General features: G+C 42.3%; 1 protein-coding gene and 1 long non-coding RNA gene across 2 annotated transcripts in view; one reads left to right on the top strand and one right to left on the bottom strand.

Moving 5' to 3' along the window:
- The window catches only part of MTUS2 (microtubule associated scaffold protein 2), a 642,868-nt gene extending 624,642 nt beyond the window's left edge, over positions 1 to 18,226 (bottom strand). Inside the window, exon 1 of the mRNA XM_037058899.1 lies at positions 17,941 to 18,226. The gene's annotated coding sequence lies outside the window, so the exon portion shown is untranslated. The remainder of the gene's footprint in view (positions 1 to 17,940) is intronic.
- Positions 18,227 to 23,647: 5,421 nt separating this feature from the next.
- On the top strand, positions 23,648 to 25,715 carry LOC118995760 (uncharacterized). Its single transcript, XR_005068354.1, has 3 exons — positions 23,648 to 23,715; positions 23,812 to 23,865; positions 25,563 to 25,715. It is a non-coding gene; the product is annotated as an uncharacterized LOC118995760 (long non-coding RNA).
- Positions 25,716 to 27,467: the final 1,752 nt, after the last annotated feature.

Genomic DNA, 27,467 nt, shown 5'->3' with positions numbered 1-27,467 from the left:
ACAAACTCTACGAAGCTTTAAAGTTCATCATGCTAAGATGGAGGCGTACGTGGAAACACTGTGCCTTCTCCCACAACCAAGTTTAAAGACAACAAAGGTTTAGTAAACAAAAACACAGCCAAAATACAGAAAATTGAACTATACGGAAGTCCAACAACAACGAACCATTCAGCCAGACCAGTAAGAGGGGCGGAACCAACAGTGGAGCAGGGTCCTGCAGGAAAGGTCCCCCAACCCAGGCGCTCAGGCAGCTGTGGACAGATCCTAGGTGTGGGGTAGCAATGGGCGGACCCAGTGAGGGCGCAAGGCAGCAGGCTAAACCACAGTCACACATTCCCTCGAAGATAAACCAGTGAAGGAGTGAGCAATGAGACACACTGCCCAGGCCCCAGAAGCAGGAAGCAGCAGAGGGGGCCACCATTGTTCCTCTTTGACCCCACCCCCACATACAGTGTCACAACCCAGTGACTGAGTTGCCCCATCCTGGTGAACACCTAGGGCTCTGATCCCCCTATGTAACAGACACGAACAGACCAAAACATTATGGCACAAAAAGAACAGCTCAAAGCCCCAGAGCCAGTACTTCTAAGTGACCAAGAGATAGCCAACCCATCAGATGCACAGTTCAAAACACTGGTGATCAGGATGCTCACAGAACTGGTTGATTTTAGTCACAAATTAGAGGAACAAATGAAGGCTAAACTAATTGAAATGAAGGGAAATGCACAGGAAACTAATAGTGATGGAAAGGAAACTGGGACTCAAATCAAGGGAGTGGACCAGAAGGAAGAACAAAATGACCAAACAGAAAAATACGAAGTAACAAGAATTCAAAAAAATGAGGAGAGGCTTAGGAACCTCCAGGACATCTTTAAACGTTCCAACGTCTGAATTATAGGGGTACCAGAAGGGGAAGAGAAAGAGCAACAAGTGGAAAACTTATTTGAACAAATAATAAAGGAGAACTTCCCCAGTCTGGCAAAGGAAATAGACTTCCAGGAAATCCAGGAAGCTCAGAGAGTCCCAAAGAAGTTGGACCCAAGAAGGAACACACCAAGGCACATCAGAATTACATTAGCCAAGATTAAAATGAAGGAGAGAATTCTAGAAGCAGCAAGATACAAGGGGACAGTCGCCTACAAAGGAGTTCCCATCAGACTGTCAGCTGATTTCTCAAAGAGACCTTACAGGCAAGAAGGGGCTGGAAAGAAGTACTCCAAGTATGAAATCCAAAGACCTACATCCAAGATTGCTCTATCCAGCAAAGCTTTCATTTAGAATGGAAGGGCAGATAAAGTGCTTCTCAGATAAGGTCAAATTCAAGGAGTTCTTCATAACCAACCCCTTATTATATGAAATGTTAAAGGGACTTATCTAAGAAAAAGAAGACAAAAAATATGAACAGTGAAAGGACAGCAAACTCACAATTATTAACAACCACACCTAAAACAAAAGCAAACCAAGAGGACAGCTAGATCAGGAGTGGAATCATAGAAATGAAGATCACAAGGAGGGTTAGCAACAGGGGAGTGGGAGGAGGAGAGGGAGAAGAAGGTACAGAAAACAAGTGGCATAGATGGTAGGTAGAAAATAGATAGGGGGAGGGCAAGAATAGTAGGGGAAATATAGAGACACATGGTCATAAACTGAAGGGGGAATGGTGGGGGAGGGGTGTGCAGGGTGGAGGGGAATGAAGGGGGAATAGAACAACTGTAATGGCATAATCAATGAAATATATTTTAAAAAATAAAGTTCATCATGCTGTATCAAGTCACCAAAGTTTATGAACAAATGAAGATGAAAAGGTCATTCCCAGTCTTTTTGCACTCATTTTCCCAGGAAACATCATTTGATCCCTTTATGCTTCATGATGAATCATGTAAATTCTGTAGGCAACACCTGTGGACTTGTGCACATTGATATGTTTATACTTGGATACACCCCTGAAGTCAAGATAAACGTGTTCAGACTGTTGGAATTTAACTCCAGGGACTTTGAAGGTTGCTACCCGGAGGAGCCACTGTTTGTAATTTGAAGAACAAACAATTGTTGTTGTGAAGTGGCTGTACCATTTCCCAGTCCCACCGACAAAGTGTCAGTGTTCCAATGTCTCCCTGTCTTCACCAACACTTGTTATTGTATTTTTTATGCCAGCCATCCAGCAGCTGTGTAGGGACACCTCATTGTGGTTTTGACTTCCGTCTCCCTAATAGCTAAGGATGTTGACCACCTTTTTGAATGCTTATATTGGTCATTAGTATATCTTCTTTGGAGAAATGTCAACTCAAATGCTTTGCCCAATTTTTATTTTTATTTTTAAAATTTTTTTGTGCTTTGCCCAATTTTTAACTTGGGTTATCTGTCTTTATATGATTGAGTTGTAACCATTCTGAAGATATTTTGGATGCAAGTTCCTGATTAGATATATGATTTGTGAAAAATTTCTCCCCTTCTATGGATTGGCTTTTCTCTAAAAAAAGTTTTAAATTTTCATGAAACTACATATATACATTTATAAATATATATGTACATTTTTATGTAACTATATATCACTTATGCTTTTGATACCATCTTGAAGAAACTATTGCCTAATCCCAGCTATATTTACTTGTGTTTTCTTCTAAAAGCCTTCTTGTTTTAGCTTTTACATTTAAGCCAATGTTTACATTTAAGCCAACTCCCATTTGGAGTTCAGTTTCATATATAGTGTGAGGTGGAGTCCAATTTTATTCTTTTGCATGTGGATATCCAGTTATTCCAGTACCATTTGTTTTAAAAAAACTATTCTTTCTCTATTAAATTGTCTTGTTGAAAATCAATGATCACAAAAATAAGTGTTAATTTCTGGAGTCCCAATTTTATGCTGCAGACTTATAGGCTATATTTATGCCAGTACCACACTATCTTTACCACTGTAGCTTTGTAATTTAAAATCAGGAGGTGCAAGTCCAATTTTGTTGTTTGTTCAGGATTGCTTTGACTATTCTCAGTCCCTGGTATTTCCACACAAACTTGAGGATCAGCTTATTAGTTTCTGCAAAAATGTGGCTGGAATGTTGACAGGGATTGCATTGAATCTGTAGACCAATCTGGGAAGCATTGCAATCTCAACAATATTAAGCCCTCAACCCATGAATAGGCGATGTCTTTCCATTGATTTAGGCTATCTTTAATTTCTTTCAATGCTTTGTAGTTTTTGACGTACCAGTCTTGCATGTCTTTTGTTAAATTTATTCCCAAGTATTTTTTCTTCTTGATGCTATTGTAAATGGAATTTTCTTTATTTCATTTTCGAATTTTTCACTACAAGTACATAGAACTGATTTTTGTTTATTGACCTTGTACACTGTAACTTTGCTGAACTTGTTTATTAGTTCCACCCACATGCATGTCTGTGTGTGTCGTCTATAGGACTTTCTATATAAGATGATGTCTTCTGCAAATAAAGATAGTTTTACCTCTTCCTTTCCTATCTGGATGCCTGTTATTTCTTTTAATTGACTAATTTGCCTTGGCTAAAACCTCCAATAAAACATTGAATAAATGTGACAAGATCAGGCATTCTCATCTTGTTCCTTGCCTTAGAGGGAAAGCAGTTAGTCTTTTCCCATTAAGTATGGTGTTAGTTGCAGGGTTTTTGTAGAGAAAGTTTCCTTCTATTTCTAGTTTTGTGAGTGTTTTATCATGAAGTTCTTTTGGAACCTCTCAAGTGCTTCTCCTGTGTCTATTGAGATGAGTGCATGGTTTTTATACTTTAGTCTATTAATATGGTATATTACATTGATTTTCACATATTAAGCCCGCTTTGCATTCCTCAGGTAAATACCACTTTGTCATGGTATATTTGTCATGGTATATTTTCTATATCTTGCTAGTTTGGGTTTGTCAGTATTTTGTTGAAGATTTTTGAATCTATATTCATAAGAAATATTGGTCTGTACTTTTTTGTGATGTCTTTGTCTGGTTGGTATAAAACTAATACTAGCCTCAAAGAATGAGCTGGGAAATGTTCCCTCCTTTTCCATTTTCTGGAAGAGATTGTGCTAAATTGCAATTAATTTTTCTCTAAATGTTTGGTAGAATTTACCAGTGAAGACTCCTGTGCCTGGACTTGTCTTTGCAGGAAACTCTTTTTGATTACTAATTCAGTCTCTCTACTTGTAATAGGTCACTTCAGATTTCCTGTTTCATCACCAGTCATCCACACAGTCTTTGTCTTCCTAGAAATTTGTCCATCTCATCTAGGTTATCTAATTTGTTGACAAAAGCTTATTCATAATACTTTCTTATGATCCTTTTTATTTATCTAAGGTGGGTAGTGATACTCCCTCTTTCATTCCTGATTACCGGTGGTTGAGCCCTCTCTCTTTTTCTATTGGTCAGTAAGCTAAAGGGTTGCCAATTTTGTTGATCTTTTCAAAGGACTAATTTCTTGTGTCATTGGTTTTTCTCTACTATATTTCTATTCTCTATTTCATTTACTTCTGCCCTAGCTTCTTTTACTTCCTTTATTCTTCTTCTATTCTTTTGGATTTGGTTTGCTCTTTTCTGTTTTTCTTTTTCTTTTTAATATATTTTATTGATTATAACATTACAGTTGTCCCATTTCCCCCCTTCATTCCCCTCCACCCTGCACACCCCCTCCCCCACCATTTCCCCCTTCAGTTTATGACCACGTGTCTCAAGTTCTTTAGATTCTATATTTCCCCTACTATTCTTGCCCTCCCCCATCTATTTTCTACCTACCTTCTATGCCACTTGTTTTCTGTACCTTCTCTCCCCTTCTCCTCCTCCCACTCCCCTGTTGCTAACCCTCCTTGTGATCTTCATTTCTATGATTCCACTCCTGATCTAGCTGTCCTCTTGGTTTGCTTTTGTTTTAGGTGTGGTTGTTAATAATTGTGAGTTTGCTGTCCTTTCACTGTTCATATTTTTTGTCTTCTTTTTCTTAGATAAGTCCCTTTAACATTTCATATAATAAGGGGTTGGTTATGAAGAACTCCTTGAATTTGACCTTATCTGAGAAGCACTTTATCTGCCCTTCCATTCTAAATGAAAGCTTTGCTGGATAGAGCAATCTTGGATGTAGGTCTTTGGATTTCATGACTTGGAATACTTCTTTCCAGCCCCTTCTTGCCTGTAAGGTCTCTTTTGAGAAATCCGCTGACAGTCTGATGGGTACTCCTTTGTAGGTGACTGTCCCCTTATCCCTTGCTGCTTCTAGGATTCTCTCCTTCATTTTGGTCTTGGCTAATGTAATTATGATGTGCCTTGGTGTGTTCCTTCTTGGGTCCAACTTCTTTGGGACTCTCTGAGCTTCCTGGATTTCCTGGAAGTCTATTTCCTTTGCCAGACTGGGGAAGTTCTCCTTTATTATTTGTTCAAATATGTTTTCCACTCACGGCTGTTTCTTTTCCCCTTCTGGGACCCCTATAATTCGGATGTCGGAACATTTAAAGATGTCCTGGAGGTTCCTAAGCCTCTCCTCATTTTTTTGAATTCTTGTTACTTTGTATTTTTCTGTTTGGTCATTTTTTTCTTCCTTCTGGTCCACTCCCTTGATTTGAGTCCCAGTTTCCTTTCCATCACTATTGGTTTCCTGTGCATTTCCCTTCATTTCAATTAGTTTAGCCTTCATTTGTTCCTCTAATTTGTGACTAAAATCAACCAGTTCTGTGAGCATCCTGATCACCAGTGTTTTGAACTGTGCATCTGATGGGTTGGCTATCTCTTGGTCACTTAGAAGTACTGGCTCTGGGGCTTTGAGCTGTTCTTTTTGTGCCATAATGTTTTGGTCTGTTCGTGTCTGTTACATAGGGGGAGCAGAGCCCTAGGTGTTCACCAGGGTGGGGCAACTCAGTCACTGGGTTGTGACACTGTATGTGGGGTCGGGGTCAGAGAGGGGCAATGGCACATGTTCCATGCTTTCTCTAGGATTCGGTCCCCTCTGCTGCTTTCCTGCAAGCAAACCGGGCTCCCTGGTGCTGGCTTCCAGGCGTGTGGGCCTGTGCACCCTCCAGTACCCTGTGGGTCTCTCCAACAAACTCTCTGTGAGCCTGGGAGGCTCTCCTAGCACCTGAACCCCAAAATTTTTCCAGTTGGTGCTTTTAGGCTTTAATTCCTGTCACTGGGGCCCTAGCCTGCACAGTCTGTCTCACTGCTCGATCCTTCACCTGGTTTATCTGAGTGTGAATGTGTGACCGCAGTCAGCCAGCCACCTTGCATCCTCTCTTGGTCTGCCCGTTGCCACCCCAACCTGGGATCTGCCAACCACCACCTGCTAGCCTGGGTCAGTCCAGCTGCTTTTGCTTGCCGACCCTGCTCCGCCAGCCGCTGACTCTGCCCCTCTTACTGGTCTGGCTGAATGGTTCATTGTTGTCGGACTTCTGTACAGTTCAATTTTCTGTATTTTGGTTGTGTTTTTGTTACTAAAACTTTGTTGTCTTTAAACTTGGTTGTGTGAGGAGGCACAGTTTCACCTATGCATCCATCTTGGCTGGAAGTTGGTTGCCTTCTTCCTTTTCTGCTTTCTTATAGTAAAAAGTTTGGTTACTGATTTGTGATCTTTCTTTTTTTGTCAATATAGGCATTCACAGCTATAAATTTCCCTTTAAGCACTGATTTACTGGCACTCCATAAGTTTTAGTATGTTTTTGTTTTCATTCACTTCAAAGTATTTTCTAAGTATCCTTGTGATTTTTTCTTTGACCCACCAGTTACTACGAGTATATTGTTTAATTTCCACATTTTGTGAATTTCTGAAATTTCCACTGCTATTCATTTCTAAAGCAGTCCATTGTGGTCACAAAACATAGTTTATATGAGTTCAATGCTTTTAAATTCACTGAGACTTTTTCTGTGGCCTAATATTGGTTCAATGGCTAGATATATTTTATTCTGAACAATTTTCTATGTGCACTTGGGAACCATGCATATTCTGCTATATTGGGTGGAGTGTTCTGTAAATGTCTGTTAGTTGTATATGGTTGGTTTATAGTGTTGTTCAGGTACTTTATCTCCTTACTGATCTTCTGCCTACTGGCCTACTTGAACTTCTGACTAGTTTCAATCCATTACTGAAAACAGGATATTGAACTCTCCAACTATTATTGTTAACTTGTTTATTGCTCCCTTCAAATTTTGTCACTTTATTTCATGTTTTGAAGATCTGTTGATAGATACATGTTTGTAACTGTTCTGTTTTTGTGGGGATTGACCCTTTTATCAATATATAATGACTTCCTTTATTTCTTATAATAATTGTTTCCATAAAATCTGTTTTGTCCAATATTACCATTGCCATTTCCAACTCTCTTTTGGTTATTGTTTGTATAATATAACTTATTCTATAAGATATTGAATATAAAGTGAGTTGGTTGCAGAGAGCATATAACCAGATCAGTTTATGAATTCATTCTACCAATCTCTGACTTTTTATTGGAGCGTTTAGTCTATTTATATTTAGTTTAATTACTGGTAGGATTTATATCTGCCATTTGACTATGTTTTCTATATGTCATGTTTTTTTTTTGTTCCCTTATTCATCCATTACCACCTTCTTTTGTGTTACTTTTTTTAAATTTATTGATTTTAGAGAGAAAGAAGGAAAGAGAAATATTGATTTGCTGTTCCACTTATTTATGCATCCATTGGTTGATTCTTGTATGTGCCCTGACTGGGGATCAATACTGCAACCTGACATATCATAATGATTCTCTAACCAACTAAGCTACCCAGCCAGGGCCTTAAATAGATATTTTGTTTAACCCTCACCCAAGGATATGTTTAAAGAGGAATAGGTAGGGCAAAGGGGAGAGGAAGAGAGAGAGAGAAACATCAATGTGAGAAAGAAATATTAATCAGTTGCCTCCCATATGTGCACTAACCTGGGAATCAAACCAGCAACCTTTTAAGTGCATGGGATGACACTCTAACCAACTAAGCCACCCAGCTATAGCAAGCAGATAATTTTGAATACCATTTTATTTCCCTTGTTGTTTCTTTTAATATATTTTTTAGTTATTTTCTTAGTTGTTTACAATGGATTTTATGTTTACCAATGTAGTTACCTTCATAGGTGCTCTTTATTTCTTCTGTGGACTTGAGTTATTGTCCAGTGTCCTTTTTTACAAACTTAAAGATTCCCTTTAATATTTTTTGCAGGGTAGGTCTGATAGTGACAAATTCTCTGGTTTTTAAGAATTTTCAACAATTGCTCTTGTTTCATTAGTTAATACATTTTAATTTTTTCTTCTGCTTTTGAAGTACAGCTTTTGCTTTTTGAAGTACTGCTTTTGATGTAGAACTCTTGATTGAATGGTCATCCCTGCAGCACTGTGAGTGTGTCATCCTACTACCTTCTGGCCTTCATGATCACTGAAGAGAAGTCAGATGTTAATCTTATTAGAAATCTCCTGAACATAATGATTCATTTCTCCCTTACTACTATCTTTGTTTTGGCTTTCAACAAACTGACTGCTGTGTGTACATGTGGCCAGGTATACATTTCTGTGTTTATCCTTCTTGGAATGCATGAAGCTTCTTTGATGTTCAGATCAACATTTTTAAAAAAATTTCACAGAGTTTTTGCCTTAGTTCTTCAAGTACTCTTTCTGTCTGTTTTCTTCTCTTCTCCTTTTGGGAATTCCATTATGCATATTTTGGTACTTATGATGAGTATTATGAGGTTCTGTTCACTTTTCTTTATTCTTTTGGCTTTCTGTTCCTAAATTGTATCATTTCAATTAACCTATTTTAAAGGTCTCTGATTCTTTCTTTTGCCAATTCAAATCTGCCATTGAGCCCCTCTAGTTATTTTTTCATTTAAGTTATTGTATTTTCTACTCCAGAATTTCTATTTTGCTCTTTTTTTAATAATTTCTATCTCCTTATTGATATTCTCTATTTAGTGAGACACCATTCTCATACTTTCCTTTAATTCTTTAGACACAATTTTCTTTTATTCTGAACATACTCATAATTGCTGACTAAAATATTTGTCTAATAAGTCCAATATCTGGACTTTCTCAAGAACATGGTTTATTGGTTTTTTCTCTATTAATGGGTTGTACTTTTTATGTGTGTTCTAATTGTGTTGAAAACTGGATGTTAAACAATATGACAACTCGAGAAATCAGATTTCACCACTGGCCACCAAAGGTTTATTGTTGTTGCTCTTTCTTTTTGCTATTCCTAAGGCTGTTTGTTCATCTCCTAAACTAATTCTGTCAAGTTCATTTCTTTATCAAGTACAGCCTCTTAAGTCTTTGCTCAATTTGCTTTGGTTGTCAGCTAATGATGGGACAGAAATTTCCTTAAATGCCTTGAAACAATTTGACCCATAGCTTTTGCTAAGGGGCTCTCTGCGTATATTGACACAAGTTTTCTATGTTCTGTAGACAGCTTACAACACTGCCTTAGCCTTTCCTCCCTGCTTGTGTAAAGTTTCAGTGTCAGCCAGAGGTGACAGAGTAGGGCCTTCTCAAGTCTTTCCTGGTCATGGCCCTCCTAGGTGCTAGGGAATATGTCAAAGCTTTTCAAAGACCCCTATGAATGTGTCCTTTCCCAATTATTCAAGTTTTTTTTAAGGATGAGAAACATCAATGCATGGCTGCCTCTCACACGCAACTTGGCCCACAAGCCAGGCATGTGCCTTGGCTCAATCCACTGAACCACACCAGCCAGGGCCCAATTATTCAAGTTTTTTTGGTCAACCCCTTGTTAATCCCAACTCACGTGTACCTCGGGGCAACTGTGATGTTAAATAATTGCCACTGATTGTTTTTAGCAAATGCCTTAAGGCTATTTACTCAAATGAATTCTAAATGACTAGAATTCATGAGGGAAAATAAAAACAAGCTCTGAGAATGGAGCTTTACAGAGAGCTCTCAGACAGGTCATACAGTAACAGTTTCCTGAGAATAGGGTATGTAAAGAGCTCTGAACCTGCCTGTCCCCTCCAGTAGTTTGGAGTTTACAGAGCTCCTGTGGTGCTAGGAAAGGGCAATGGGAATAAGTTTGAAAGCCACCAAGTTCACTGTTCTTACCAAGGTTTGATATTTTTTCTTCATTCCAAGCACTCCTTGGATTATTAATAAGTAGTTAATTCCTAGATTACTAAAATTGTTGGACAATTTTTGTTTTATTCAGTGAATAAAACTGTTTTGGTGAATAGGATTTACAGAATGTCCTCACTCAGCATTCCAGATGTGGTTCCAAGATAAATGGTATTTTAAAAATAAAAATAAATTAAAAAATCTATGATGAACAAAACATCAAAATTTCAAATTAAGACACAGGCAATATGTGTCATACCATTCCATACAGAGGTCTGACACAAGAGGGAAAATCCAATACTGATGCTGTCTGTTAAAAATTTGATAGTTTCTTCATCATAGATGTTTGCACTAATTTTTATTTTATTAAACCTCATTATAATATTTATTATTTTTTGTTCAATTTTTTGGTATCCCCTTCAATTTTGTGCCTGAGAAAAGTGCCTGACAAGTCTCTCTCTAGTCTTACCCCTGGAGAAGGGTGATTTCAGATCACATCCCTGATTTTTTTAACTCTCCGAATTGACATTTTAGTTCTAATTCCTGTTTATACTCCACTACAGTATTTTGGGTTGTTATCAAAATGATCATCTTAAAATCTAGCAGAAAAATATCAGTGTGGCCCTGGCCAGTGTGACTCAGTTGGTTGGAGCATCATCCCATAACTGAAGGGTGGCAGGATTGATTCTCAGTCATGGCACAACCTGGGTTACAGATTTGCGCACATACGATCCCCGGTCTGGGCATATACAGGAGGGAACCAACTGATGTTTCTCTCTCATATTGATGTTTCTTTCTCTCCCCACCTCTTTCTGAAAGCAATGAGAAAAAAAATGTCCTCAGGTGAGGAAAAGAAATCAGTGTGAAGATTGGGAATACAGGACTAAGTAGTCATGTTAAACTAATCTCTTAAAACTGCTGGTTGGAGCAAACTAGCTCATTCAATATAAAACTCATTACTAGTTGCCAGATAAACTAACATAACATGTTTTTTTAAAGAAATATATACTAGAGTTTTTAGAAAATTAAGTGTAATATTTGGCATGTATGCCATACATAGTATCTTTCTAAGATACTATGCAACACTAATAGAAAACGCTTAGAGATAACAGTTTTGACCAAAATTATTTTCTTGCATGATCTAATTGGCTTCCCTTGAAAATAAACCGACAGAAATAAAAGAATTAGAGACAAAAATGCTTGGCATAATGTGTGGCCAAAGTTCCAACCCAAGAAGGCAATTGTGTGTAGAGAAAAACCTGCCTGTCTTGAAAGTTATTTTGAGTCATTTCAAACAGCTTAGTAGAAAAACAATTCTAGATGATTTGAGATTACTTCACCTATACTGTCATTTAAGAGAGATAGTGTTCATATTAAGTTTTTAGATTAGTGGTTTGCAATAATAGTCTGGTGAAGTGTGGAAATTTAACTTCCCTATTGAGTGTTCCTTATTTGCTTCTGCTGTTCTATTGCCTCTTCTGGTAATCCAAGGCTCTCTATCCCACACTCTTTTCCACTACACTTTGAAAAGCATTTAAAAACCACTATATCAATGTTAGCCTATTTCCAGGCAAATTACTTGCCTTGTCATAGACTATGTACAAGCTAAAGCACTATGTTAGCTTTTCATTTCTGCAGGTGAGTCAAAGTTCCCAAAGTCAACATCCACCTGTCATTAATTCTAACTTAACCCTAATCACATACAATCCTAACTTACCTTTAATGACTGTGTACACAGTTTTGTTTTTCTAAGGGAACCAAACCTACTGGTTCAATTGGGTCTGTAGGTGAACAAAGGGTGGAAAAACTAACAAGGAGAAGTCTCAAGGGGTCGTATGGTTTACCTTCTCCAGTCTCTCACAAGGGAAGTACATCTGCTCGAAAGACAATAATCAAGCATATTTTTAAAAGTCCCTCAACTGACTAAGTTAACGACGCCGCCTTCTACATAGTCTACATACTGGTAATAAAACAAAATGGAAATAAGAAAAGAAACCTAAATAATTATTTTCTTCAGATGATATGATTGTATAGCTAGAAAATAGAAGGGAAATAACCAAAAAAAAAAAAGAGAGAATTGATAAGAGCTTGAAAAGTACCTGGTTACACAATTATTAACATATCTTAAAATCAATAGCTTTCTACATATTACTTATGGATTGTGTATGGATTGTGCTGCAGTCTGACTGCTTGCACCCCACCTGAATTCATATATTGAAAACCTAATGCCCAAGGTGATGGTATTAGGAGGTGGGGCCTTTGGGAGGTCAGACCTCTCAGGAGCGGAATGACTACTTTTATATGAGGCCCCAAACAACTTGCTTGCCTCTTCTACCAATGAAGATACAGCAAAAAGACATCATCTATGAACCAGAAAGCAGGCCCTCACCAAACACCAAATCTGCTGGTGCTGTGACCCTGGACTTCCCGGACTCCAGAACTGTAGGGATAAATTTCTGTTGCTTGTAAACCACCAAGTTTGTCATATTTTCTTATAGCAGCTTGAACAAACCAAGACTATACAACATAACCAACATATATAATATAGATAACTAATTGATTATATAACAATAACCAAGGACTAAGACAATATAAAATAACTAATATGTATTTTACATATATATAGGTTATACATATACATACATACATATGGGTGTGTGTGTATAACCAATTAGAAGAGGGCCCATTCACAAAAGCTAAAGAGTATAACATACTCAAGAATAACCTTACTTCCCCCACTTCCTACACATGGTAGGGCATGTGAGAGAAGCCTGCAAAGTGACAGACCACACAAAGCAATGACAGGCACAGAGAAGAGGCCAGAATGCCAATCTACTAATACGCCCCCTTCCTAACTCCACCTCCGTGTGCACTCACTCGGCTGCTATTCTGCCCCTGCCTGCCAGCAAACAAGCAAAGAACCTTTGTCGTTATGGGAGATTTCTTCATCAACTGTGTGAGAGATAAACATGGTTATAAGCTGATGGCTTGAAAAATAAACAGCTATCCATCCTATCCAGCACTCCCAGCCCCAAACAGCCCAGAAAGCTGGGCCTTTCTACCAACAGACAGGTCCTGGCTGCGGCTCCCACCGGCTTCTCACCTTTCCCCTGAGAGATCCATGACAGTCTGCTGCCAGGTCCACACGTGTGATGTCTGCTTGTTAGATGTAGGGCAGTTATCTGGACCTTCAGGAGCCAATGAGCAATTTCCCCTCCCCAAACCCTAACTAACTCCAGATGCTTTCAGGCCATGGGGTTCACTCTGCCTCAGTTTCACCCAAGTAGTTGCTCTAAGTTCTCAACATTTTGACTTTCCCCCAGAAAGAGTAGTATGGTTCTGCTGTCAACATCCTTTATTCGCCAGTTTCTCTTTGTTCCTAGGGGACATCAGGGAGTCCAAGCTGAAATGGAACTTTCCTGGTGGCCCCTTTCCTGCAAGCCAAGAGGAATCATCACTGAAGACACACAACGACCTCCCTACTCCTAGTTTATGTAATGGTCTAGACTGAATTCCAGATGCCCAAAGAGGCCCTAGGTTGTACCTAGTCCTAAATAGCAACATAAGGCCTCCTAAGTCCCCAAGGGTAACACCACCACCATTCAATGCACTGGAAAGCAGGATCCAAGGGCAGACCCAGGAAAACACCCAACAGAATTACAGGGGTGGATTGTTGTGGGGAGCACCGGCCATTAGCATTCGAATCCCCCACAACTGCCTGAAGCACCAGGCCTCCCTGCTCTCCTCTTAAGTGCCAGCAAATTCTCATCTGGTCTGAAATGCCCTGCACAGGCTGTTTCCCAGCGAGCGAAAAACTCTTCCCCAGGAATCCATAGGCTCCCTCATCGTCTGCTCCAAGGCTCTGCTCAGCATTCCCTCTCAGGGAGGCCTTCCCTGAGCATTTGACACTGCAGGTCCCCACCCTACACTCCTTCACCCTGTCCCCTGTGATTTACCTGTCTCTCTACCTGGTATATTAAATACTTCAGTTTATCCATTACACTGTAAGTTCCTCAGGCACAGTTTTTGTCTGTTTTATTCACTATTCTATAATATCCAATGCCTAGAATAACACCTGGCACACACACTCAAAAGTATTTGTTGGCTGTTAAAAATAAAGCTGGTCTTAGCTGGGCATCTTGGTCGGTTGGCTGGAGCATTATCCTGTGCACCAAAATGTTTCAGGTTGGATTCCTGGTCAAGGCACGTACCTAGGTTGTGAGCTTCATCCCTGTTCAGGGCACACACAGAAGGCAACTGATAGATGTTTCTCTCTCATGCTGACATTTATGACTCTTTCTTTTTTCTCTCTCTCTCTCCTTCCTCTCAGATCCTTGAGTGAGAATTAAAATAATAACAATAAAAACAAAACTGGATACTACCTAAAGGCAGTAAGACAGATGGTATTCCGTATTTACTGCAATAGGGGAAAGAAACTAAAGTATAGAACTGAGCTCAACATCAATCCATGTAGAAGCAAACAGGCATCCTAAAGGAAGGATGATGGAATAAGGAGGGAACAAGCAATGATCAAGCAGAGTCAAGGACACGGAAAATTACAAAAGACAGGTAGGGTGGCTAGTCAGTGCCAGTGTGATTAGGCCATTTGTGTCTGCTGACTGGAACTTGTCCAAGTTAGGCTCCTAGTCTCCCACAAAGACTAGGAGACAGGACCTTTCCTTCCTAACAACTGCATTTTAAAGAAATGACTGTCAGGTCCTTCAGAAAGACATTCCCGGGTTGTAGGAGACATGCACATTTCAAAGGGCAGAGAAAGGATTGCAATTCAAAGTTTTTCTAATAAGTGCTTAATAAAAGAAGGGGGGTCCTATCATCAGGAGTTGGCTATAACAAAGGGTAAATCTCGGCAACTTTGAGATTTTCCAAACAGGAACTCAAGAGGGATTGGTCATTTTAGGAACAAGGCCATAGGCTACTAGAAGCCATGCTGGAGTTTTTTCAAGTCTCTTAGTGTCAGGGCAGAGGGGGCTGTTATAGGCTAAGGTTGAGGTCCAGCCAAGAAGAAGGCTCAGAGGAACCTGACTAAACTTTGATCAGGATGGATGGATAGATGGATGGACGGGGTATAAGGGTTGGTGGGAAAGGGGCCAAAATGATATGATCGGAAGACATCCCAATTCAAATGTAAGTAGAAATCATCTGAGAGAAAAAAGGAAAATCCTCCATTCTTCAACAGCTCCCTCAGACGTTCCCGTGGCAAACATCATTCAGCTCCTGTTTACTCAATAAAAGCTGCTAATGAGAAGAAGTCCATTGCTCATCCTAGACATTCCCAACCTGCACTGGTTTCCTGCGGGACATTTTCCAGACCCAAGTGTGTTCACTGTTTAAAATTCATGTTAGAGACAGATACTAAGGAGCTTACAAAAAGACCTCCTATGGAGCTGATGCTAACTGTTCCTGTTAACTTTTTATTAATGAAGCATCTTTGGGTACTTTTCTTCTCCTCTCCCTGTGGAGGCCCTCCTCTGACATATGGAACAACTTTTTCCTCCCTTCCCCATTCCTGGCTCAGCTCTCTGCGTCCGGTTTCCACTCAGATCAAAAAAGTCCTGTGTCTGCAGAGTTGGTTCTCCAGATAACTACCTGTTCTCAGTAGCTCCACACAGCCCTAGGCGATAGCAGTCTGCATTTTCTCAGCAGGCCAGATACAATATGGGCCTGATTTATTTTTGTCTTTCCAGAAGACTACAGACATTAAAATCTTTAAAAAAGCAGTTTTATTAGTTAACATTTGAATGTAGTGTGACAACAGTCCTGACGGAAGGTTCTAGGAGGCTTATATTTATATAATGAGACGTGGGCAGGGTCGGGAGAGTGTCCTCATGTTAAAAGAATCCAAAACTACAAATACAAACTTAGGCGTGACCACATGAACACACAGCTAGTGCCCTCTGTGGGGCTTGGAAGTCGTCTGGGTGAGGAGCCTTGAAGCTTAAGATTCATTAGCTTTCCAGTCAATTCACCTCTGCTGGGAGACAGAAAAGACTAGAGAGGTTTATACAGCAGCACTAAAATCTGTAGAAACCCGCTAAGCATAACAGTCTTGTGTTACATCAATCCTCCAGAGACTATTCTTATCTCTCTTTCACAAACCTCCATCCCTGCTGTTTCCTCTAATTGGACCACAGCAATTCATTATAAAGTGCGTAGGCTGGGCTGCGGTTGTGCCCCCCTCCCCTATCTGAGCTTTCATGGTCTAATACTGTGTCAATTATGTAATAGCCAAAGCAGAGAGCTTAATGGAGTACAAAAAGCATTGTCGTGAGTTCTTACATAAGCCTTCATAAACCATCCACAAGACCAACTCCCAGACTGGGGTACGTGGAAAACACTGATGCAACAGCCAGGTTTATTTCCCACCTCAAAAACAATCCAAATGTTTTGCTCTTAATAAGACTTGCTTATCTTTTCCTGTAAGCATAAAGGAATCTCTGGACACTGCCACTCAACTTTCCTGTCACCTCTGCACAATGAAATGTCCCACTTAGGATGCCCCTCTGTGTTCTACATGAAATTACAGGTCCCTGATAAACATCTACTATCCTTTCCAAGCTTAAAGGAATCAAGAAAGATACTTGGACAAAATACAAAAGTGAACATGCTATAATTCTTCAGCATATCTCCTTGCCAATACCAGTTTTCTCTCCCTGTATTTCTAACCACTTATTTTTTACTTATCTAAAACCACCATAACCACATCTGGGGCTACAATGTGACAAATTTTAAAACACAGTGCTATCCAATGGGTCTCACCCCTGGCTGCACATTAGAATCACCAACAGAGCTTTTAACATTACAAACACCACAGCATCACCCAAAAGCAATTAGAACAAAATAGTGGGGTGGGACACAAAAGGGGGTGCCTAGATATGAGTATATCTGATGCTTTCTACTCTTCCTTCTTACCTGGAAAACAATAATAACCGTAATTATGAGAGAAGGGGTCTTTTGCAGATCTTCCTGGCAGCTCACGATTAGTAAGTTTCCGTCAGATATAAAAATAAAATCACTCCACAATTTGAAAGGCATAAAGGATATCTGTGGGGTCCTTTTTATTACTATTAGAATCAAAGAATTTTCACCAACTTTCTTAATAACCTCTACAAAACCTATTTTATTGTTGAATGTTACATAATGCCACCTCATTAGTTCAAAGCAAGGCCCTATGTTGTCTTAAAGGATATCTCAGGCTTAAGACCCTGCTTATCCTCAAATAAAGTTTTGGTTTAGAACAGAAATGAGGGTTCTCACTTATCCGCAACCTCTCAAATGTCTGATGATCATATCTATAACTTTACCAACGAGTGAATAATTTTTTAAGCCCTTGCATAACAGAGAGTACAAGGCGCCTCTGGTATTCTGCCAAGAGCACTTCTTTCCGTGTTTGTATTTAAAATAGACTGGTAGTAACATCACTTGTGTCCCTGAAATTCCTTCTGTGCATAGCCTCCGAATGGAAAAAAAAAATGGATGAAGCAACACACTTCGCTCCTTTACCGTTATAAAGCTCAAAGGATGTAACACATTTGGACTAAATTAAACCAAAGATACCGAACAATTTATCCAAAGCTGGGGGCAGGCAGTGACTGGGTTTAACGAACCTACCCATCCTTTCCAAGACGGAGGATGTTTAACCTGACAGCACGCAAGGTGCCAAATGAGCTCCAAACCCCAGCCGGGCAGGAGAAGTGGCAGGCCAGAATAAGTACCACGGTGACCACAAAGCCAAATAAACGCCGAGCTGCCAGACTCGGCTGCCGTCACTCCCCAACTCCGGCACCTGTCTTCCCTCAGATTCTAGGAGGCTGGACCAGAGCCCAGCCTGGCCCTGAAGGACTGTGCAGAGGAAGGATGCACTCACCTGGGTGGAGAAGAGCCACGAAAAATGTCCAAGAAGCCACCAGTGCCTCAATGAGATTTCTCACCGCGCACCGGGCTCGGACGCGCTCCCTCCTCCGCCTCCTCGTCCAGCTCCAGTCTTCTGTTTAACGACAGGTCTGGACTCCACTGACCAGACGAGATGTCCGCAAAGGGGAGCGATAAAGTTGCCAAGAGAAGTGAGCAGAGGTGGCGCAGGTGGAAGCACAAGGGACGCCCCCGCACGTAGGGCTGCCTCGCCACAGCCTTGCCCAGCTCACGCCTGCCCCGCGCCCGCTCTCCACGCCCCCACTCCTGGCTCAGGCCCCGCCCAGGCCGCCACCCCGCTCCAGTGCCGAGGCGGGATGTGCGTGGGGTGGGGGTGGGGAGGGGGTGCGGGCTGGGACGCCTGGGCGCTGCCCGCCGCTGCTGCACCGCCTTCCCGAGGCCTTTCCGGGACAAAGCAAAGACGCGGGGCTGCGCCGACGCCCGACGCCGGATCGAGGAGCGCGCTGCACAGCCGGAGCAACCCGTGAGGTGCGGCCCACGGTGACAGCCCCGGGCAGCGAGCCCGCAGGACGGCGGCACGGGTGGCAGTGGTGCGCGCCCCTCGCGGCCGCCGGGAGACCCACACCCCTGGGCCCTGGCGCCTCCTCCCGGCCCCGCGGCCGCCGTGGGGATCCGCGGCGCCCTCTGTGGTCCACCGGGCAGCGGTCCGCGCTGTCCACTCCAGCTCAGGGTGGGGCCCTGGGCACCACGCGGGGCTGGCCCGGCTGCGCCACGGCAGTTCCCCACCGTCCCCACAACCCCAGGGAAAGGAAGGAGGAAGACAGAGAAGGCAGAAGCTAGTGTATCTGCTGTTTCCCTCTTAAGGCAGAAGAGGGAGCAACTGTGAATTAGGAGCAGCAGGAAGAATTGGGGTTCATCCGAGGGAAGAAATTTGGAGGGCAGGAAGATTCCGGATTCACATGGAGCCCTGAATGGATATCTGGAAATGCTTGTGGAAAAGGCAGGCATTTCTTCCTAGAATCAGGTTTGTGTCTGTGTTCATTAAAGCACCAAGTGTGCCTGACACTGTTCGAGGGGTTCTGGAGAACCTTGACTGCTCTGATTAATAAATATATTAATGACTCCTCAAGGACCCTTCCAGCTCCTCTAAGCAGTGCTCCTGGGAGGTACGACAAAGCCAGCGAGTTCAGAAAGCTTCTGCTGCCTCTGGTTCCTAGACAGTGAAACACATATGTCATTATAAAAATGAAAGGGAGCAGAGGGCTGGGGTCCGGGGAAGCTGGTCCTTTACACTGCTGGGTGCTGTTGCTGTTAAGTGGAGGATGTCTTTTTCCAAACTACCATGTTAAGCAATATTTTATACTAGTTTATTTTTTTAACAAGCTGAACTACTTGGTCAAGGGAAATCATGAAACAGCACCTTTTTTTCCGCAACCACTGTCTTTTAAAATTATTCTATCAGATCTCCCTTCTCCACTGGAAAAATCTAGGGCAGATTTCATAGCTTTTCCTGTCACTTTCCGGTGTTAATCAACAGTCTGATTCTCTGGTATTAAAAAGTCCAGTCCAGTCCCAATCAAAATGTCAGTCCCATTCCAGTTAAGTCTCCCCTACCCAGCTCCCACACTGGTCAGCTCCCACCCAGCCTGACCCAAGCTCAGCCTGCACAGGGAGTAAAAATGTCTGCTTTTTCTTACTTGCTCTATTCTCCCAGCTAGCTCTGTGAAGTCAGGGTGGCAGTGTGGGAAATGTCCCTGTACCAGGCACTGGTCTTCACTTGGAGGTCAGCTTCTCTTCTGGTGGCCCACCTCACAGAGACCCTCTGCAGAGTCACTATGCCCTGGCAGGCAGACCCTGCTACCTTCCACCCTATCCATGCAGGTCACTGTCACAGCAGTCCACCCTCTTCGTTTTCTGGTCATAGCAGCTCTGTCCAGCCTCTCTCCGTGAAGGTTCTCATGTATGTCCCCAACCCCAGGCAATATACACTAAGCTCCCCAAGGAGTTCTCCAGAAGCACCCATTTCTTTGCATGATGTTTCTGGGCACTCCCTCCTATTCCTCACAGCACCTTTTAATTCTCACTACCAACCTTCTCCTTGATCCCTCTACCTGTTCCTTAAATCTGGAAGCAGTAGGACATTTCCACAGCAAATGGTGCAAAGATGGTCCAATGCTTCTGTTTAACATGTAGAGACACATGTCTCTGTGGCAGCCCCTGAGGCATGCCACTCAGCTCCTGAAAACAGAACTGATGGTCTCCAGCTGTCATACCTTTGGATCTACCGTGGTGCTCACACCAAGGTCACATGCCCCCCTCAGCTGTTCCCAGCCTGTGGCTAAGCATGATGGGAGTACCAGAGTTGGGCCATCTCTGCCTGACTCCTCTAATGGGCAGCATTTGTTCCAGAACTCCCCATCACCCTGCCGAGGCTCTCTTAGCACTGGCCTGCAGTCTGAGGCTCTTCCTACCCCAGCTTCCTCCCTTCCCTCTCCTCTCACAGGTGTCAGCACAGCACGGCAGCCAGAAGGCTCCCCTCACCCACATGCCAACCTCCTTCCTCCTGTACTACCCTACATACCAGCTTCTTACACAACTGTCCTCTCATTGTAACCCACAGGACAGGAAGGGTAAGGGCTCTCTTGGGCATAATCCCATTCGTGAGGGCTCTACCCTCAGGACCTAACCATCTCCCAAAGGCCCAAGCTCCTGATACCTACCACCGCGCTGGGGGTTAGGTTTCAACACCTGAATTTGGGGGAACACACACAATTAGACCATCTGGTTTACCACATAGCAGGAAGTTACGAGGGGTCAATGCCTATGGGAAGAGAAGGAGAGCAGGATTGGAGGGAAGGAGGGCTGTGATTCAAGCCCAACAAAGCTCCAGCCAGCCCGGGTGGCTCAGGAGCACGTGCAGAGTGGTGTGCTGGGGCCTGCAGGGCCAGCTTGGAAGTGCCAGTTGTTCAGTTTTTAGGCATCTTGTGAGCCAGTTTTAAGTACAGTCACAAGTGAAGATTATATAAACTTATACTTTTATATATATTATAATGAAAACAAAGTTAACAAATCATGTCCATTACTTTGCTACATTAATATCTGCTCTTGAGTTTTATTTATAACTAGCATATCTGTGTGGTGGCAATACTATAGGATGGGGCAAGAGCAGGATTACAGTGGTTTATATGGAAGATAAAACAATAATTAAGAAATAACCATATAAGAAGAAACTGTTTTAAGTATAAAGGACACATGGACAATAACTAAGGGTGGGGGCGGAAATGGGAGGGAGGTGGGGAGCATGGGGCAGGGGGCGGGCTGGGTTGGGAATATAAGACAGAAAGCTGTACTTGAACAAGAACTAAATTAAAAAATTATTTAAAAAAAGAATAAACTGTTTTTTGCATACTCGCAACTGTAAACCTACTTTTGCCCCGCCCTGTATAATAGTGCCCAGTTGGGCATCTCTCTCCAACTCCACACTCATGGTATCACTTTGAAGCTTTTGAAGTCATCCACTGGGAGTGTATTTACACCACAGAAATTGGCAAACACTGCAAATCAGTAGGTTTCCCCCACCAAGGAACCAGGCATTAAACATTTACAAGCACACCACTGCATATATGACATGCTCAGAGCTGCTCCAAGGTGGACGAAATGGCTAGAGCATTACGTCCCCACCCACACCAGGCACTGGATGTGAACTGGGGAAGGTAGACTCTCGGGGGAGGGGCTTTCTGTAGGTAAGGTTCACAGTACTCCCCCGGCTGAAGCAACAAGTCCCTCCTTGGAGGGGAGTCTGGGTCACCTGTCTCTGGATCCTCCACAACTGGCATAAAGGCAGTTACAGTATCTTCCTTATCCATTTACTGGCTGATTCATTGATTGAAGAAAGAGAGAGGAAGGGAGAGGAGGAAAGGGGGGGGGTAAGAAGAGGGGGAGAGGGAAAGAGAAACATGAATTTGTTGTTCTACTTATTTGTGCATTCATGGGTTGATTATTGCATGGGCCCTGACTGGGGATCAAACCTTGGCATATCAGGATGGCACTGTAAGCAACTGAACTACCTGGCCAGGACTATATCATTTTCTTATTAATTCTAAATATTTCCTACTTCTTTAGTTACATTCATATTGTTCCTAATGATGTTTAGGTGTGCCATTTTTAAATTAATGTTTTTTCTTAAGTCATCCTTCCTAAGGTTTGCCTCTATTTTGTCTTTTTAAAAATCTTTTGATGTTGTTGAGCCTACTGTATTTTATTTACAGTTTTACTAATTTCTGCTCTAATTATTATTATTTCCTCTCTTCTGTGTTGCTTGGGTTTATTCTATTGTACTGGTTCAAACTTCTCAAGAATCACCCAAGTGATTCTCAAGTTGAAAGCTTAGCTCATTAATTTTTCATCTTTCTTTTTTTAAATAAATTTTCCATACATTTTTATGTGGTGCTTTCAATATCATTGAGTTATACATTTCCATTATAATTACTTTTTGACCCATGAGTTATTTACAAGTGTGTTTTTAATTTCTAAATGCATGAGCTTTTGGAGATATGTTTTTACTATTCATTTCTAATTTATTGACAGTGTGGCAAGAAAATGTGGCCTATTTAACTCAGACTTTAAAGTTGGTACAGACTGGCTCTGTGGCCTCTTTCTTCACAGATGCCCCAATGTTCCTGAGAGGACTGTACTGGTATGGCTTCTCATTTGTAAGGGTTGGGTTCTATATGTGTTTATTAGGTCAAGAGTTTTAATTTTCTGGTCCAAATATTATATGTATTTTCTAATATGTGTCTCCATGAGCTATCAATTACTGAGAAAGGAATATTAAAATCCCCCAGAGTGGGGGGGCGGGGTGGGCAGGGCTGGGAATCTAAGACAGAAAACTGTACTTGAACAATAATTTTTTTTTAAATCACCCAGAGCGATGTTGGATTTGTTTATTTCTCTATGCATCCAGTCAGCTGCTGCTTATACAAGTTCTGTCCAGAAAAAGCCCAGCCATTGTTAAATAACAAGAATGGTTTGTGAGACAGGAATGTAACCTGACAGCCAAAGAGAGTGGACTGGAATGCACATGCATGAACAATGACAACTTCGCTGTACCAGTCAGTGGGAGCAGTCGACGCCAGTGAGTGAGCATGTGTACTGTGTGGCCATTGCATTAAAATGACTGAGCAGAGCAACGACTCGGCATCAAATTTTGTGTTAAGTTTGAACATTCCTCCATGGAAACTATCCGGATGATTCAGAAGGCTGCAGCTATGGCCAACTGGTGATTGGCAGGTTCATCACAATGCAACTGCTCACACACACGTCTTATACCGAGTTTTTTGGTGAAACATCAAATCACTCAAGTGACTTAGCCCCCCTACAGCCCAGATTTGGTGCTCTGTGACTTCTAGCTTTTCCCAAAACTAAAATCACTTTTGAAAGGGAAAAATTTTCAGACAATTGACGAGACTCCAAAAAATACAACGAGGCAGCTGACAGCAATTGGGAGAACAGAGTGAGGTCTCAAGGCACCTAACTAGACATTTTGTGGCCATCATTTGCAATATATATGAATACTTGATTTTTTAAATAACTCATAGAGTTAGCTGCTGTTCCAGAGGACTTAGGCTCAGTCTTTCTACATTTTATAAACTGCATCTGAATATGTCTGTTTGCATCACTCATCTCTCGTATTCTTTTCATTAGTTCCAATCCATCACTGAGTTCCCTTTGTGGCTGTGGCCAGCAGAGATCTCCATGAAGTTTGCTACAGGTGGGTTAATGGAACAAGCTGTGGTCTCTCCTGTTGCACCTATTTCCTAGAAAGTCATTGAACAGCAATATCTTATTCCTCTACTTACCATTCCAGATGGTCTTTACCTCTGCTGGGACTTTGACCAAGCCAGATTGCTTGCAGCACGAGGTAACCCTGATCTTTCTCCCCAAGCGGCCTGACCCTGAGTTGCCTTGTCTTTGTTGCACCATAATGGCTACAACTGCCCATTTGTTGTTATTGCTGGGCTTCGAAGCTCCCCAAGGTGCCCAGTGAACCCCCTGCATTCCAGGCAGATGCTTTGTCTCCCCATGGTGCAACAATAAGTCTAGATCCTCGTGATAACCAGGATCAATACCTCCTATTACAATAACGACTCCTTCCCTTCCCTGTTGGTCTAGCACCATGGGGAAGCTCAACGTGACCAGACTATAGTGGTAGCTTCAAGTTGAATGGAACGATTACAGTAAACCAGCGCCTCCAATCCAGCAGAGTTCAAGCGTTTCCAGGAAGCACAAATGTTGAGTGGGTCACTGGGAGTGTTGGGAAGAGAGTCTGCTCCACTTTCTGCCATATGATTCCTGGACCAGTGTGCTCTAGCCATTGATCACACTGGCACCACTGAGAAACTACCAAATAAATGTGTGTGTGCGCACACATGCATGCCAACTTTCTACTCAGGCTGAGCTGAGAGCAGACTTTGAATACCAGCCTGCTGGCATTGGAGGGATGATGTGGACAGACTTTGAGGAGTAGAGCATAATATTATGAGGTAGTTACTTGCCTAAGGTAAAATTTTTACAATCAAGCCAGCAAAGTCTCGGTCCTCTAGCAAGAGGGAGGAGGCCGCCTCTACCAGCCCAGATGGTTCAAGGAAGCCTGGGGCTCAAAATGCTTAATCTCGTTAATCCAATCATTTCTGTCCTGGCTCTCAAGAACCTATTTGGTTTGTATCAGGGCCCTGACTTTGACATGGGAAATAAATCGAGGCTGTGCCTTCAGTCTCCCATGTAGCTCTTCCACAGTCCATATGATTTTGTTTGTCCCAAACTATTAAGTGCTAACTAAACCTACCAGCTATCTCAATGCATGTGAGAAGCCTAGGGATTTGGATGCTGCTGCAGTTCAGGAGTATCATTCTCTGCTTCTGCCAGCAATGAAGTCCTCATTGGTCTGGCTGAAAAGTGATGGGCCAACATCCTACCCTGAGGATGTACTCACTTCTAGAACTGTCTCAGCACGGAGCCCCTGAAAGCAAAGCCTGGGAGGAAAAACAAAAACAAACAAATTTTAAAAACCTTGTGTTCAAGTAGATTATTGGGTGAGTGACCGCCGAAGCAGTTATACGGAGGGGAGTTGTAGGACGTGAGAGGAGGGAAAATTAAGAATTGATGCAATGCTGAGTTGGTACTGCGAAGAGTGAATGCCATTAGTTCCTCTATGCAACGCAGCTCAGAAACAGCCTCTTGGGAGGCGAAAGGGAAAGTTTCTTTATCCACCAGCTTCCCCTTCCTATTGGTCACAGATAGTCCCATGATGTTAACTCACCCAGTTGTCCAGACTGTGCATGAGAGGTTCCTAATGGTACCACGTGCCATGGTGTCAGATGTTTCCTCGGGGAGGAAAACTGGATACACAGGGCAGGGTCCAGGAGAGGTGCTGTCTGCTGATCCTGAAGGGAAGCTGGTGTGAGATGTGCCTCAGCAGCAGCTGGAGCACAGAGTGAGACCAGGAGGTAATTGCAGAGGTCCACAGCTGTGTCCAGTACTTGTACTTTAAAGTATACTTGTAACTGTATATTTTACAGAAGTTTCGAGCATTTGAACCGAGAGTTATTTCTATCCTAGAATACCCAGTCCCCCCCATATATCTGAAAGAAGAATTGCACTGGCGTGTGCCGGTAGAGGAAGTGAACAGAAGAAGTCTCCGATGTGATGGGAAAAGCTTGGGATGTGTCCCAAATCAGGTGTTTCCAGCCTCACATTCACTGTATAGCCTAAGCAGGTAACTTACCTGCTATGAGCCCCATTTCGTGCATTCCTACCTTATAGGACAGAAATCAAAAAGGTAATGGATATAAAATGACTTTATAAGCTACGAAATGCCGTGCTGGTATAATTCGTGATGATTGTGAACATTAAGGCTTATGCTGGAAGGCCTGGCTGCTCTCTGCACCCCACCCCCAAAACCAAAGTTATACTGAGTCCTGGGGTTTCCGTAAGAAAAAATTAACATAAAAGAAACGCTTGAGAGAAGGAGAGAGAAAAGAATAAACCAGCTGTGATGGTATTCTTTAAATGGAAGCAAATATGTCTCAGTGGTATGCTTTGTTACATAAAATATAACCAGGGGCAAGGTTGGGGAAAAACTGGAACCCTCCCACACCATTGGTGGGAATGTAAAACAGGGGAGCTGCCATAGAAGACAGCGTAGCAAGCAGCTCCTCAGAAAACAAAACAGTCTGGCTAGGCTTTTTGTCCTTGTCCTGAGCAAGGCTTGAGTGGAGTGTGCGAACATTTCCCCACCCAGCAACAGAGAGCCACACCTCCCCATTCAGAACACACCCCCGGTTCCCAGGCTGTGGACCACACGAGGCCTACGGACATGCTTTCTGTAAGTACCCGTCCCACTCTAGAGGCCCTGGGCCTCCCAAGTGCTACTTCCACTGCCGCCCTGCGGGCAGCAGGGAGAGGGGATGGAGCACCTTTCAGCAGAGCAGGGAAAGTGGAGCTGGAAGAGACCTAGAGGCAGACTTCTCAGTCCTGGGGCCCTGTGGCCTGGGGCTGGACCTTCACTGTCCATCTTTCTCTAGGGTAGCACGGGGCCGCTGACCATGGCTGCTGTTAATGGGTACTATGGACACTAGCTCCACCCACTGCAGCCTGTGTAAATTGCTCTGTGGGCTGTGTTTTTGGAACCTGCCTGGGATTTACCCTGGGATTTAGTGTCTGAGAGTTTAAAGGCCTTTTCCCCCCTCTGAAATTTGATTACAGCTTAGAATACTGTAGTTAATGTCCTAAAAGATCCTGGTGCAAACTGGATAGACTGAGTTTTGCCTCAACTTTTGTATTTTCCCTGAAAGTCCATTTTTCCCCTCCAGTCTGAGGCTGCTCAAATGGTACAAATAGTGCAAAAATCATAATTTCTGTCCCTAAACCTGAGACAACTTCCCCAGGTAGTTCTGTTTGGCACGGCTGCAGTCCGGTTACTGCTGTTTGAGTTTCTAATGCAGAATGAGTCTTTTGAGAATGTGACATTAATTTAGGGCTATAATTAAAATAGTATATTTCGAAAGGTAGGTTCTTTGCTTCCCTTTGCTTGCTTTATATGCTTATGGTGAAATAAACTTCAGTTATTATGGCAAAGCCAATTGAAAATTGTAAACATCAATTTTAACATAATCTATAGCATATAAACAACCTTTCTCAGGAAATCTGTTTTATTCAGACCAGTTTTCCTAACGTCTCAAATTCCCTAATTGTTACTTTATGCTATAGTGTCTAAAAACCTAATCACAAAAGATTTTGTAAGGAGTTTTTTTTGGAGAATGAGAATCCCCTAGGATCTGCAGCTAAAAAGACTGCACCAGTGTACGCTCCTATCATTGACACACAAGAAAAGCTGTTTCTTCTTTCTCTCAGTTTTTAAATGGTTTGCATATTTGATGCACAGAAACAATATCCAATTTCTCTCATTTTTCTTTATCATATTTTTACATGTAACACTGAAAACATGAAAGTATATTTGTAACC

Source organism: Sturnira hondurensis, unplaced genomic scaffold (assembly GCF_014824575.4).
Source record: "Sturnira hondurensis isolate 20B ecotype Veracruz unplaced genomic scaffold, ASM1482457v3 Scaffold0010428, whole genome shotgun sequence".
In the NCBI taxonomy this organism is placed as follows: Eukaryota; Metazoa; Chordata; class Mammalia; order Chiroptera; family Phyllostomidae; genus Sturnira; species Sturnira hondurensis.
The sequence above is the reverse complement of the archived record's forward strand: the minus strand, read 5'-3'. Positions and strand labels throughout refer to the sequence as shown.